This window comes from Podarcis muralis, chromosome 7 (genome assembly GCF_964188315.1).
Source record: "Podarcis muralis chromosome 7, rPodMur119.hap1.1, whole genome shotgun sequence".
Lineage (NCBI taxonomy): Eukaryota > Metazoa > Chordata > Lepidosauria > Squamata > Lacertidae > Podarcis > Podarcis muralis.
Window position 1 is genome coordinate 41,466,747 of NC_135661.1, and position 13,164 is coordinate 41,479,910.

Consider the following 13,164-nt stretch of genomic DNA (forward strand, 5'->3'; position numbering starts at 1 on the left):
TGTACTTGCCACCCTACAGCCAATAAATAGCAGCTTGGGAGGAGCCACAGAACAATATCAGCTGCTTGGGTTCACTGTATCTCTTAGGGCACCGTGCCCATTACAGTTATGGTTGCGTTGCCTCAAAAAGAATGCTGTAGAACTGGAGAAGCTTCAGAAGCAGGCAACCAAAATGATCAAAGGGATGGAGAAACTTCTGCAAGAGGAACGGTTGCAACATTTTGGGCAGCTGAGTTTAGCGGAAAGGCAAACATGGAGGTGTGGGACATGATATTGACATGTACGTAATTATAGATGGTAGAGCTGAATGTTGACATGTTCAGGGCAGACAAAACAAAGTGCTTCTTCACACAATGCAAAGCTAAATTATAGCATTTTCTCCCATTAGAGATAGGGCCTGCACTACCATGAGCTTTGTTGAGGCAGGTCTCCTCAAGCAGCACTCAGGGTGTCTATGCATGTGCGTGCACAGAAGACTTGGATTTGGGTGCCCCACCCACCTCTTGTCTCTTACATGCTTGGACACAGAGGTGATGCCTCCTCTTTCTCCTGGCCTGGGCACAATTTCAGTGCCAAATGTGAGGGACGGGGAGGGTGTGTGTGTGGAGAGTGATGCAATCCCACCTGATGGCAACTCACCTGGTGGCTTTCTTCTCCTCCCAGAAAGCAGCCCCGCTTGGTGGTGGCTCCAGGCAGGTAGGAGCAGGTCCATGCCACTGACTGCTGGTGGAGGGCAGGGCTGGTAGAGACAGGCGTCCTCCTTGATCTTGTGGTTGCATTTTCAGTGGGTGGCCTATGCGTCACAGAGCCAGGTGAGGGGTTGGCCTGCTTGCCTGCCTGCCTGCCAGCCATGGCTGTTTCTGCTCCTGCTACTGCTCATTGCTGGTGGGGCTGCAGAGAAGCAAGAGAAGGAAGGCAAGAGTGAAAGGAGAAGAACAACTCTTCTCTGTGTTTTCCTCATTAAGAGAAAAAAATACCCCTTTTCTCATTTTTCTCCAAACTTTGTTTCCTCTCTGCTGCCCTCATCCTGTTGATCAGGTCTAGTGTGTGAGAGGATTGACTGGAGGTGAGAGAGTCCTGTTAGTCCTGTTGTGGTGTGTATGTGGGAATTATAGCAGCTTGGCAGCTAGATTTTTGTGTTTTTCCTTGCCATTTTGTGCCCCCTTGGAGCAGCAGCTCTTCAGCAGCATCTTCGCTTCCTACTGGAAGCTCCAGAAAGGTGGCAGCCATTTTGTGGCTCCTCTCATGGTGCTCCCCCTGAATTGCACCCCCTTAGCAGCAGTACTTTCCTGTTACCATAGCTGCTCTTCACCCAGCTGTGTGGCTGCCTCTGTCTCCTGGCACTCCCCCCACTTACCTCCCCTAGCCGGAAGAGTTTTAGTGATCTAGTCTTGGCAGACAGTTACCCCTCACAGAGCGATGGTTTCCAGCCCCCTTAACAATCTCACTTTCCATAATTTTCGGGGTGTTTCTGTGTGTCCATTTTCTTGCTTGCCTCAGGTGGCAAAACGGCATGGACAAATTCACATAGGATAAGACTATCAATGGCGTCTAGTGGTGATGGCTATGCTCTGCCTCCATAGTCGGATGATAAAGCCATAATGCCGGTAGACTGTCAGTTGCTGGAAATCACAAGAGGGGAGAGTGCTGCTGTTGCATTCAGGTTCTGCTTTGTGGCTTCCCATATGGGCATCTGGTTGACCATTGTCATTCTAAGAGAACAATGGAAAAGTTTATGGTGAGCAATCTGGCTCCTCTTTCTCTAAAAAATAAATAAATCACTTCCTGAATGACACTAATTGACCTATACACTTTGATCAGTGGGAGATGCCTCTTTTTATTTTGAAGTGTTCTTTCCTCCTGGCACCCTGGTGATGGCTTGATGAGCAGCCACACCTAGCCTGTGTCACTACCTGCAGATAAGTAACTTTGATAGCAGCTGTAAATCTAATTGCTATCTTTTGAGAGTTGTGGTAGTAGTGCACACCAGAGCACTAAGGCGCATGTTGTTCGCAAATATCCGATTTTGGCTGCCTTCACACAGCAGTATACAGTATTTCATTTTCAGGACTTTCCCCTGACTGTTAAGTTCCACATTATATTTGAGCTTTCACAAGGCATAAAAGGCACATCTGGAACTATAGTGGAATATAATGCAAGTTTCTAGTGCACATGTAGAAAGAAATAGCAAAACATAGATAATACAAATATAGCAACAGTAATAATGACCCTCCCCCGTTCTGCTGAAAGCAATGTGAACACAGAAGCATAAAATACAGAAATATTGTTTGTTGGATTCTAGAATCAAGTACAGCATGAAGTTTGGAGTTCCAGATGCTGCTTCTATATCCACCTGGGATGCACTGAATCCACTTTAACCTGCTGTGTGTGCACAGCCTGAGTTGGAAGCAAAAGGGAGAGTAGTTGCACCCATGGCTAAAAGTGTTTCTGCTTTACTCTTGAGCACAGTCATTTATGGCAGCCTTCCCCAACCTGGTGCCCTCCAGATGTTTTGGACTGTGATGGCTGGGGCTGATGGGAGTTGTAGTTCAAAATATCTGGAGGGAACGTTGGTTTGTGGCATTTGTACTCCCAGGGCTGACTCTATAATGAGCCAAGGTGAGGCGGGAACTTCAGTGGCAGAATGGGAGGGGTGGCAGATTTGGATCAGGGTCCTAGCTCACTTCCATTCCTCCTGTCCCGACTGGGCTGATTGACATCTGCAGACTGAGAGCATGGAGGCAGTTATTTGATGCTCCACCTTATTGTGCGTGGGAGAGATCCTGGCTCAAAGAGATCTGGGCTCGTTTGACATCTCCTGCCCTCCCTCCCAGTTCACTCTTCCTGATGCAGGACCCCTTTCTCCTTTCTCTCTCTTTTCCTTCCCCCAATCCTTGAAGAATGTGGGTGGCCTGAACTGTGGGGGTTTGAAGAAGCGCAGAGTGGGTGGGCAGGGCGGAAATTTATAGTCTATAATATATCATTGCTGGCTCCATATCCTGGGGCTGTAATGAATGGGTCTCTTTGACAAAGCCCAGCCAGCCAAGGTTCTTCCCAGCCAGGCTTCCATGTATGCTGGCATACTCCTGTCTGGTCCTTAATTTGCTCGGCAGGCCATAAACTTTCCGAGTTTAAAAGTGCAGCATGATAACAGGCCACTTTCATGGACAGTGAGAGAGGGGGAGGCGTCTAGACCCCACCACTCTTTTTATAAGGATCCTTCCTGGGTGAGTTTGCTCACCTGCCCCCACCCAGCAGCAGTCTTTAGGGCCAATTTTAACATTTCACGGTCTATAAACTGTGATCCTGTTTGGCCATAGAGCTTGAGTGGGTGAAAAACAGATTAGCCTCCCTCCCTCACAAAAACCCCTAGCATATGGTGGTGCAGGGTGGAAGGAAGCCTCACTTTCAACAGGATGCTTGGAAATAGGTACTTTTTTGCCAGCTAGATTTTTCTTTCTTCTCTTTCTTCTTCTCCTTCCTTTCTCCTCCTTTCTTTTCTCAATCCCTCCCTCCCTCTTTTTCCTCTTCTATTTATTCTATTCCCCTCTATTCTTCTTTTCCCTTTTTTGACTTTCTTTTCTCTTTCCTCTCTTTTCTTTCTTCCTCTTTTCCTATTCCCCTTTCTTTCCCCCCTTCCTCTCTATTCTTCTTCTTCCTTCCTCACTAGTAAAAATGCCCCTTTATTTACTTCGAGTGGACTATCCTGACTGAACTCAGTGGGACTCCCTTCAGACAAAGCAGGTATAAGATGTGGCTGCTCTTGCGCAGTGTTGCTGAGTGTGACCCAAGATGGAAGCAACGTGTGCCTTGCTCTGGCTGACAGCAGTGGTGGCTGTCGTAGCCAATGAAAGTTGAGTGGGCAGCGTGGAGGCTCAGAGGAGGCTGGGGATGGTTCCGTGGCTGGCCCAGTGGCTGAGTGTAGGCCTCACAGCTCCTCTCACACCCAGCCTAGCCCTGCATCCCAGAAACAGCTTCAGTGAGGGCTCATAAGTGACATCATACATGTGGACTTTATAATTTAGGCATAATGCCAAAGTTGTGGTTGATTGGGATACAGGGGTTATTTCCGATTGTTGCCCTGAATTTTGAAGGTTTATTGTGCTCTATAGCTAGGACGCGGGTGGCGCTGTGGGTTAAACCACAGGGCCTAGGACTTGCCGATCAGAAGGTCGGCAGTTCGAATCCCTGTGACGGGGTGAGCTCCCGTTGCTTGGTCCCTGCTCCTGCCAACCTAACAGTTCGAAAGCACCTCAAAGTGCAAGTAGATAAATAGGTACCGCTCTGGCGGGAAGGTAAACGGCATTTCTGTGCGCTGCTCTGGTTCGCCAGAAGCGGCTTAGTCATGCTGGCCACATGACCCGGAAGTTGTATGCCGGCTCCCTCGGCCAATAAAGTGAGATGAGCGCCGCAACCCCAGAGTCGGCCATGACTGGACCTAATGGTCAGGGGTCCCTTTACCTTTACCTTCATAGCTAGGAATGGGACAAAGTCATGCTGTTTTTTTGGTGGAATGAGACATGAAAGGGCTGCTTGCTTTTATGATTCGCCCCAGGTGGCAAAACATCTTGGGCTGGTCCTGCGTACATCCATAAATCACACCTTCTTGGAAAGCATTTTTGAGTACAATGGCATTTGGGTGTTTCAGGGTAAAATTGCCTTTACGCCTCGGAAATGGCACAGTAAGTCCTTGGCTTACAAATTACTATTATTATTATTATTATTATTATTATTATTATTATTCCACCCTTTCTCCCAAAGGAGCCCAGGGCAGCAAACACTCACTTTAAAAAATAAAATGCTACCACGGGCTCCTTTGGGAGGAATGGCAGGATATAAATGTAATTAATAAGCAATAGTAATGTTTAAAAGCATCCTGCAAACAGTTAAAGCATTCCAAAACAATTGCAATGAAAACATCTCAAAACAGTACAGTTGGAAACATTGTGAAAACAGAGTTAAAAACATTATTTCATCCAGCGAGCTCAGGGTTGCCAGGAACAGTATCCTTCAGTCACCAAATGCCTGGGAAAAGAAGGTTTTCAAATTCCTCCGAAAGTTAATAATTACAAAGATGGGTGCAATTTACCAGGCAGCGGCTGCCTGAGACATTTCGGAGCCTGAGGCAAAACGTCCCCTGCCACTGCTAGGTGGAGGCATGAGGCTCTGCAAGAGCTTCCCCTCAGGGAAAAGCCCTTGCAAAGACTCGCCACTGGGTGTAGGGTTGGGGGGCAAACTCTGCAGAGTCTCCCCCCACCCCGGCAGTGAGGCTTTGCAATGGCTTTTCCTTAAGGAGAAGCTATTGCAAAGCCTCACCACAGCAATGGGCGTACGCAGGGCAGGGAGAGTTCAGCAAGGGCTTTTCCTTACCTTGCCAAATCTCCCTGCCTGCTTGGCAGCAAAGCTGGGCAGTGGAACGCCTCCCCTCAGAGCTTTGTTGTGGTCCCTCTCTTCCCCTCGTGGCAGGGGAGACTACAGTAGTGTCAAATCTGGGCAGTGGAACACTGTGCTGCTCTGCCATTACCGCCGCCACCACCTCCCTGACCTGAATTGCTTCTGCGGCAGAGGTAATGGCACCACCTCTTTTGCTTCTGCTGCCTGAGGCAGCTGCTTCACTCTGCCTTATGGGTGGGCTGGCTCTGTCAACAGGGAAGGCATTACAAACAAGGAACTGCCACTGAAAAGCTCATCATGGCGGCACCACCAACAAGGCCTCACCTGCTGATTGTTGGATCTGAGATGGTTGATATTGGAGCAAGCACTCTTTGAGGTACTTGGGTACCTGGCCATTAAAGGTTATATATGCTAGTACTACAGTGGTACCTCAGGTTACACATGCTTCAGGTTATAGACTCTGCTAACCCAGAAATATTAAGAACTTTGCTTCAGGATGAGAACAGAAATCATGCAACAGCGGCGCGGCGGCAGCAGGAGGCCCTATTAGCTAAAGTGGTGCTTCAGGTTAAGAACAGTTTCAGGTTAAGAACGGACCTCCAGAATGAATTAAGTTCTTAACCTGAGGTACCACTGTATATGCTAGTACTATATACCGGTACTTGCATTGGGCTCGGTAGATTGCTGGCAACCCTTGCAGTGCTTTCAGGACCAATGACACATAGTCTCATATGGTAGCACCACTTACTCACCTGGTATCCACATTCTGCAGTAGCTGCAGGCTCTGGACTGTTTTCAAGGGCAGCCCCACGTACAGCTCATTACAGTAGTCCAGGTGGGAGGCCACTAGGGCATGGGCAACTGAGCTTAATATCCTGATCCAGGAACAGTTGTAGCTGGTGAACCAGCCTAAGCTGGACATAAGCAGGGAAGACATTTCAGTGACAAGCTGAAATCCAGGAGTCCTCCCAGGCTACAAACATGTTCTTTCCCCCTTTTTTTTGTCAGATACCATTATTACATTTTAACAATTCAGTGGACAAAGGAATGCTACAGATTAAGAATGACAGGTAAGTTGTGTCAGCGCAAACATGAAAGCACAAAAAGGAACAAAGATTTTGACTTCATGACCAGGAACCAGGCGTTTTATATTACATATTCACAGTTTCAAATTTCCCCTGAACACGGAGGAATGAGGATGCGGTGGAGTGAGAGATTTGTTGACGTAACTAGTAAAGGGGAACCCAATCATGTCAGACCTGTTTGACAGCTCCTTTTACCACCCTATGATGGTAAGTAAGGTTGCTCAGAGAGAGCGAGGTGGTCCCATACTGAAGTCCACCACCACCCCTCTTTAGAAGGTCCTTGGGAGGTTTTCCAATGAGCAGCTATCTCTAGATGTGTTTTCAAGGAGAGGAAGTCTTTGTGATGCAGAAAAGGGTTGTCTTCACTTTCAGAGGCTAGCAATGCCATTGCAGGCCAAAGAGACTGGTTTTTTGGGGTGGTTATTACAGAGGCCAAGGTGAACACCCAGGAAAACATCCTCACCATCATCATTTCTTGGTATGCTGCCTTTCCATAGTAACCTAGGCTTAAGGCAGCTAACAACATGAAAAAGAAAATGCATAATTGAATGAAAATATAACAAAAATTAGACAATAAGTTAATGAGAGCATCTCATTAAGAAATAATTGGTAAAGTTAAACAAACCCCTTATAATTCAACAGGCTATATAACAACAAATATAGCAACAAAACACAAAAACATAAACAGGAAAACAACAAAAATAATGTGCTAACAAAATTAAATCCCAACCCCACACTAAGCACCAGCCCACTCTGAATGAAACCTGTGAATTAAAGCACATTCCAACCACATGTAGAAAAGGGTGCCATGACTTCCGCACACCCTCCAAAACTGTGGGGAGGCCGTGCTTAGCATATTTGAAAGCAGAACCAGAGCCCAGAGCCAGCGCAGGAGCACCTTTAAGGATGCTTCCTGAATTCTAGCAAAGACTGTTTTCAGTGGAGGCTGAGACAAGATCTTTTTCCATACCTCATCATCAAATCCAGTGTTTAAGTCCCCCACCCCTGCCAGTTTCAGACTACTTCTGTCCCCCATCCTGTAACCAGTGGCAAATAAGAGAAGCCACACCTTTCAAGGAAGGAATAGATTGATTGCAAAAATGTTCGTTCGATGTCAAAGACTGCATACCAGTTTTGGGGTTTTGTCTTATTATGTCTGTCAATTTGGTTAAAAAGTGAAGTAAAAAAAGAATGGGAGTGCCTAAATGAATGCCTCAAAAGTCAAGGTTTGAGGACAGAAATCTGGCTGAGTCTGGAATAACCTTGTGAAGTGAAAGGATAAGAAAGAGGGATTTATATCTAGATGTTAGGATAGAGATGATAAGGAAAACAGGAAAACAGGAAGACACAATGAGAGATAAAGGAGGTGCTGTGGGATTGGTGGAAGTCAATGTCTTGTTGTTGTTGCTTTAGTGTTTATAGTATTAACTTGTAAGATATGGATTTGTGTTTTTTGTTTTTTTAGTTGTTGCTTTCTTTAGTTTTCGAATGTTGGTTTTTGTGTGTTGTGTATTGTTATTTTTCTATATTTTTCGTGTTGTTGTTGTGTGGATGAAATATACTCAGAGTCGCAAAGTGATTTCATGCTCTTTATTCAGCTCATAGTGGTGAGGAGGAATGAATGAATGTCCCCTCAGAGTATCTGCTTTATATACATTATTTACACAATGGGCTGCACATGATTGGCTAATTCCGGAATTCTGCTGTACTAATAATTAAAAAAAAAAAAGAAAGAAAGACTGCGTACCAAATCACCTCTGTGTGCAACCTGGGCAGCCATTGCTTTTATTTGCACAATTTGAAACCATTTTACCTTTAAACCTTGCCATATAGTTTAGAGCAAGTGCTTTGAATGCCTCTATAAAAAAAGTTCCAAAGTCAGAGTAACCCCTCCCCTAGTCCTCCCATCCCTGGAACTGCTTCTGTTTATCAGGATGACAAAACTCTTTATGATCCAGGAATGGAGCAAAGAGGGAATGTTCCTTCCTGATGGCCATTTTTTTCCAAATTTGTAGAGAGTCACGCACAGGAAGGAGTTAGAAATCTTGTGAATCATTGTCTATGAGGGATTTAGAAATGGCAGGAATTTAATTGTGGGTATAGGAGGGAGTGTTTCAAGCTGAACCCAAGAAAGGCTCATGGAATCCTTAATAAAAGTTACTAATCACTTCAGCTGAAAAGCAATACCTTAGATTGGGAGAAATTTTGGTAGAACTGACATCTTCACAGCCATGATGCAGCCCAGCATTGCTCTAAGGAGCTCCTTTTGCTATAAAGCTGGCCATGGTTTTGCCTTTGAAGTTAACCTGCGCATTTGGGCAGACACTTCCCCCCAAATGATGGAACCCTCTATAACCCACAGCAAAATCTGAGTGAGTGGAAATTCATTAAATCTCTGAGGTGGGAAGCTTTAAAGTCTATGAACCTGCTCCTTCAGAGGAAGGGCTGCCCCTCCCAGATCAGATCACGCACCCAATTCTCAGACCTGGGAACCACCCACCCATGACACTTTTCCTTAACATGACTCAGCGTCAGTTTATTGGCCTTCATCCAGTCCATCACTACTTCCAGGCACCTGTGCAGCACCTTCACTGCCTCTCCTGATTGTGACAGAGTGGGGGAGAGAGAGAAAGCGCTTGTGTGTCATCAGCATACAGAAGACACCGTCCTCCAAATCGCTGGATGACAGCTCCCAAGGGTAATCCTCCCACCTCCTTGCTGTCACTCCAGAAGAACACAATGGCCAACTGTGTCAAAAGCCTCTAAGAGGTCAAGGAGAACCAACAGGGTCACAGTCTCCCAGTTTCTCGCCTGATAAAGGGTGACTAAGGCTGTTTAAGTGCCCAAACAGGGCCTGAAACCAGAATGGAATGGATCTAGATACCGCTAATCTGTTTTTTCCAAGTATACCTGCAGCTGCCAGGCCAGCACCCTCTTGATCATGTTGCCCAGGGAGGAAATATTAGAGGGTGGATGGTCATTTTTTGAAAACTCTGGATTCAGGCAGGAGATCTTCATAATGAGGCAGTGGCCCATCCAGTCAATCCCTTCAGCTATAATGAACAGGGATCAAGAGACGGTGGATTCAGCCTCATCGCTGCATCCTGTCTAAATCCTCAGTCTGTAAAAACAGAAACCAATTCCACGAGCTGTGATTCAGTGGTGCTCCAGGGGCCTCCAACAAGCCCAAACCAATTGTGGCATCGAAAACAGTATTAATGTCACACATATTACCTCAGGCTTTCCTGTTTGCTTGCAGCAGGAGTCTTATTATTCAACATATTCCCCCCCCCCCAATAAGATAAAAGGTTTTATTCTTTTGTTTTCTTCATGGCTGCAAACATACAATTTTAATCACACACCTAAACAAAGTAGAGGGTTCTTGTTGTTGTTTTGGCCTGTTTTTGCTTTAAAATATTATCAGTGAAATATGCTGGAAGAAGAACAAAGGAAGGGACAGTTCAATTACACTAAAATATTAAAATGTAAACATTCACATTTTATTTTATTTATTAATGCATTTATATCTCAACTTTCCTCCAACAGCTCAAGGCAGTGGGGTATATGGTTATCCCCCTCCACTCTTTATCCCCAAAACAACCCTGTGAGGTAAGTTAGACTCAGAGACACTGGCCTAAAATGCCATAAAATGAAATAAAATCTTGTTTCCCATGACCTGGTTAAGAAATGGGAGACTTGTGGTCCTCAAGACATTGCTACGCTCCTGTTCCCACCATCTCTGGTCACTGGCTATTGTGGCTGATGCTGATGGGAACTGGAGTCCAACAGAGAATCTGGAGGGCCACAAGTTCCTCATCCCAGTCTTGGTCCAACACTCTGGCAAGAGATAAAACGAACATGAGATAAAACAACTGGAACTTCTACAACCATCTAAAAACAATTATAATACAGCCACGGACTGGGAAAGAACTCTGCTCAAAAAGCTTGCTGAAAAAGGAAGATCTTCTGCGGGAGACGAAAAGGCAACAGACAATGGGCAGTCAAATATTTAATGGGAGGCAGCAGTGGGCCTACATTTGGGGGACCTTGAAGCTGGAACTGTTATGGGGGCTCCTTTGCAACCAGGAACGAAGTCTGTGTAACTACTGTTAGCCTCTTCAATTGAGTTGTTTAAAACAACCTTTACAACATCTGGGCTACTGACTTTCAAACTTTGGGATTGTTGAAAGATATATAACAAAAATTAATCAATTTGAGCCATGTGACTCAAATTGGGTCTACTAAATTCCTTTTTTTTTAAGCAATGTGGACTTAGGTAGTTTCTGAGGTCCCTCTGGGTTTAGGGGCCCTGAAGATTAAGTTTCATTACTTCCATAGTAAGTAAAAGGAAAGGAAATGACCCCTGGACAGTTAAATCCAGTCAAAGGCGACTATGGGATATGGCGCTCATCTCGTTTCAGGCCGAGGGAGCTGGCGTTTGTCCACAGACAGCTTTCCAGGTCATGTGGCCAGCATGACTAAACCACTACTGGCACAATGTGACACCATGACGAGTGCCAGAGAGCACAGAAACACTGTTTACCTTCCTGCCACAGTGGTGCCTATTTATCTACTCACACTGATATGCTTTCAAACTGCTAGGTTGGCAGAAGCTGGGACCGAGCAATAAGAGCTCACCACCAGAGCGTGGATTTGAACCGCCGAGCTTCTGATCAGCAGGCCCAAGAGGCTCAGTGATTTAGAACTCAGTGCCACACGCTCCCTTCCATAGTATAGATCTGCCTTGATGGGAGGAAGTTCTGAAACCCACCTTCTAGATAAGGTGGGAACTGCTGTCAAACCGTGTTTACCATACCTATCTCATTAAGTTGGCGCAGACAGATGCCATGGTCCATGGTATCAAAAGCTGCTGAGAGACTGAGAAAGAACTCTCCCTGTCTTTCTCCCAATAAATGGAGAATGTGATTCAGATTCATAGTCAGGCCTGAACCCAGACTGATTCTGGGTGAGATTGTGTGAAGCTAGTAATATGACAAGTTGACTATTTCCCCCCATTCTCATAGCATCACTATATCAGTGAAAAAGGCAGCAAGCAACAGAAAGGCCACTTCAAGCCTTTAAATTATGATGTGGCTTTTTCTTGTAGATTGTGGGCATAATTATCAGAATTGCCTCCACCTCCACTTCCGCTTCTCTGACCTGCATTTCTACAACCACAAGCCTTAAATTTGTGCACACTTTGCAAACTGTTCCTTTTGAAAATGGAGTTCACGACTCTCTTGTGGTCTTCAATTTCACATTGAGGGAAAACAGACCAGGGGTGTGTGGGTGTGCATAGGTGAAGTGCTACGTGCAGCAGTTTTGCTTGTTTGCTTTTAAATGAATTATATACTTTTGGCCCTTACTTAGACTTGGACTTTTTACAAGCTCCCCCCACCCAAGGAATTTGATATATAGCAGTCAATCATGCAAACTCTGTGGTACAGCATATAATGCAAATTATGTGTTTGTGTGCATGTTTGCACAACACTTGGCAGTTAAATACCCAATCCAACAATGTCATTTTCATGGAAATAGATAAAGGCACCGGGAGTGAAAGTTGCTCACTGGGGCAAGATGGTCTGAGCATATTACACAGATCCTGTCCTGACTGCACTGGCTGCCAATTAGCTTCTGGGTCCAATTCCAAGTGCTGGTTTGGACCTATAAAGCCGTAAATGGCTCAGGACCATGATACCTCAAGGACTGCCTCTCCCTATAAGAACCAACCCAGATTCTGCATTTATCATCTGAGGCCTTTCTTCATGTGCCCCCTCCATGAGAGGTCTGGAGGGTGGCAACTCAGGAAAGGGCCTTTTCTGCAGTGGCTCCCCATTTGTGGAATGCTCTCCCCAGGGAGGTTCGCCTGGCATCTTCATTATACATCTTTAAGTGCCGGGGAAAAGCTTTCCTCTTCAACCAGGCCTTTGGCTGATTATGTCCTTTGTTTGTGGAAACAGGGTCTTTGTTTTTGCTTTTATTATGTGCTATGTGGCTTTATTCTGCATTTTTATGATGTGAACTGCCTGAGGATCTTCGGGTGAAGGGCTGTATACAAATTTTAATAATAAAATAAAAAAAATAAAAGTATAAAGAAGGAATCAAGCAAACAAATACACATGCTTCGGTTTCAGAAGGGACACACATAGAAACACAGAATGCTGCCTGATAGTGAGGCATCTAGCTCAGATCTGTTAACATAGACGGCTGGCAGTTCTGAAGGGTTTCAGGCAAGGGGTCTTATTACACCCTACCTGGATATACCAAGGAAGGAAAAGTGGACTTTCTGGATGCAAGGCAGGTGTCCTCTCTAGCATTCAGCTACGCCCTTCCTCAAGAAACATAGGGAGGTCAGTCTTCCTATACTGAGTCAGAGCATTGGTCCATCTGTATGCCAAGCAATGCTTTACCATGGAGGTGCAGCCCTTTCCAAAAGGGCAATCATTGCCTTTCCTGCTGGGTTGTTGTTGTTGTCCTGCTTTTGTTAAACTATAGTGCAAGAGTGCTCCTCCAGATGTCAAGGATGCATTAACGCTGGGGAAGCATGACAGTACAACTAATAAAGCAGAATGATGTTTTGACTGCGACTCCTATCAAATGTAACTGATCTGTAGAAAAGACTTTACAACCTGAAAAAGACAATGCACATACTTTTTGTAAATCTTTAATAAAAATTAGTTTTTAA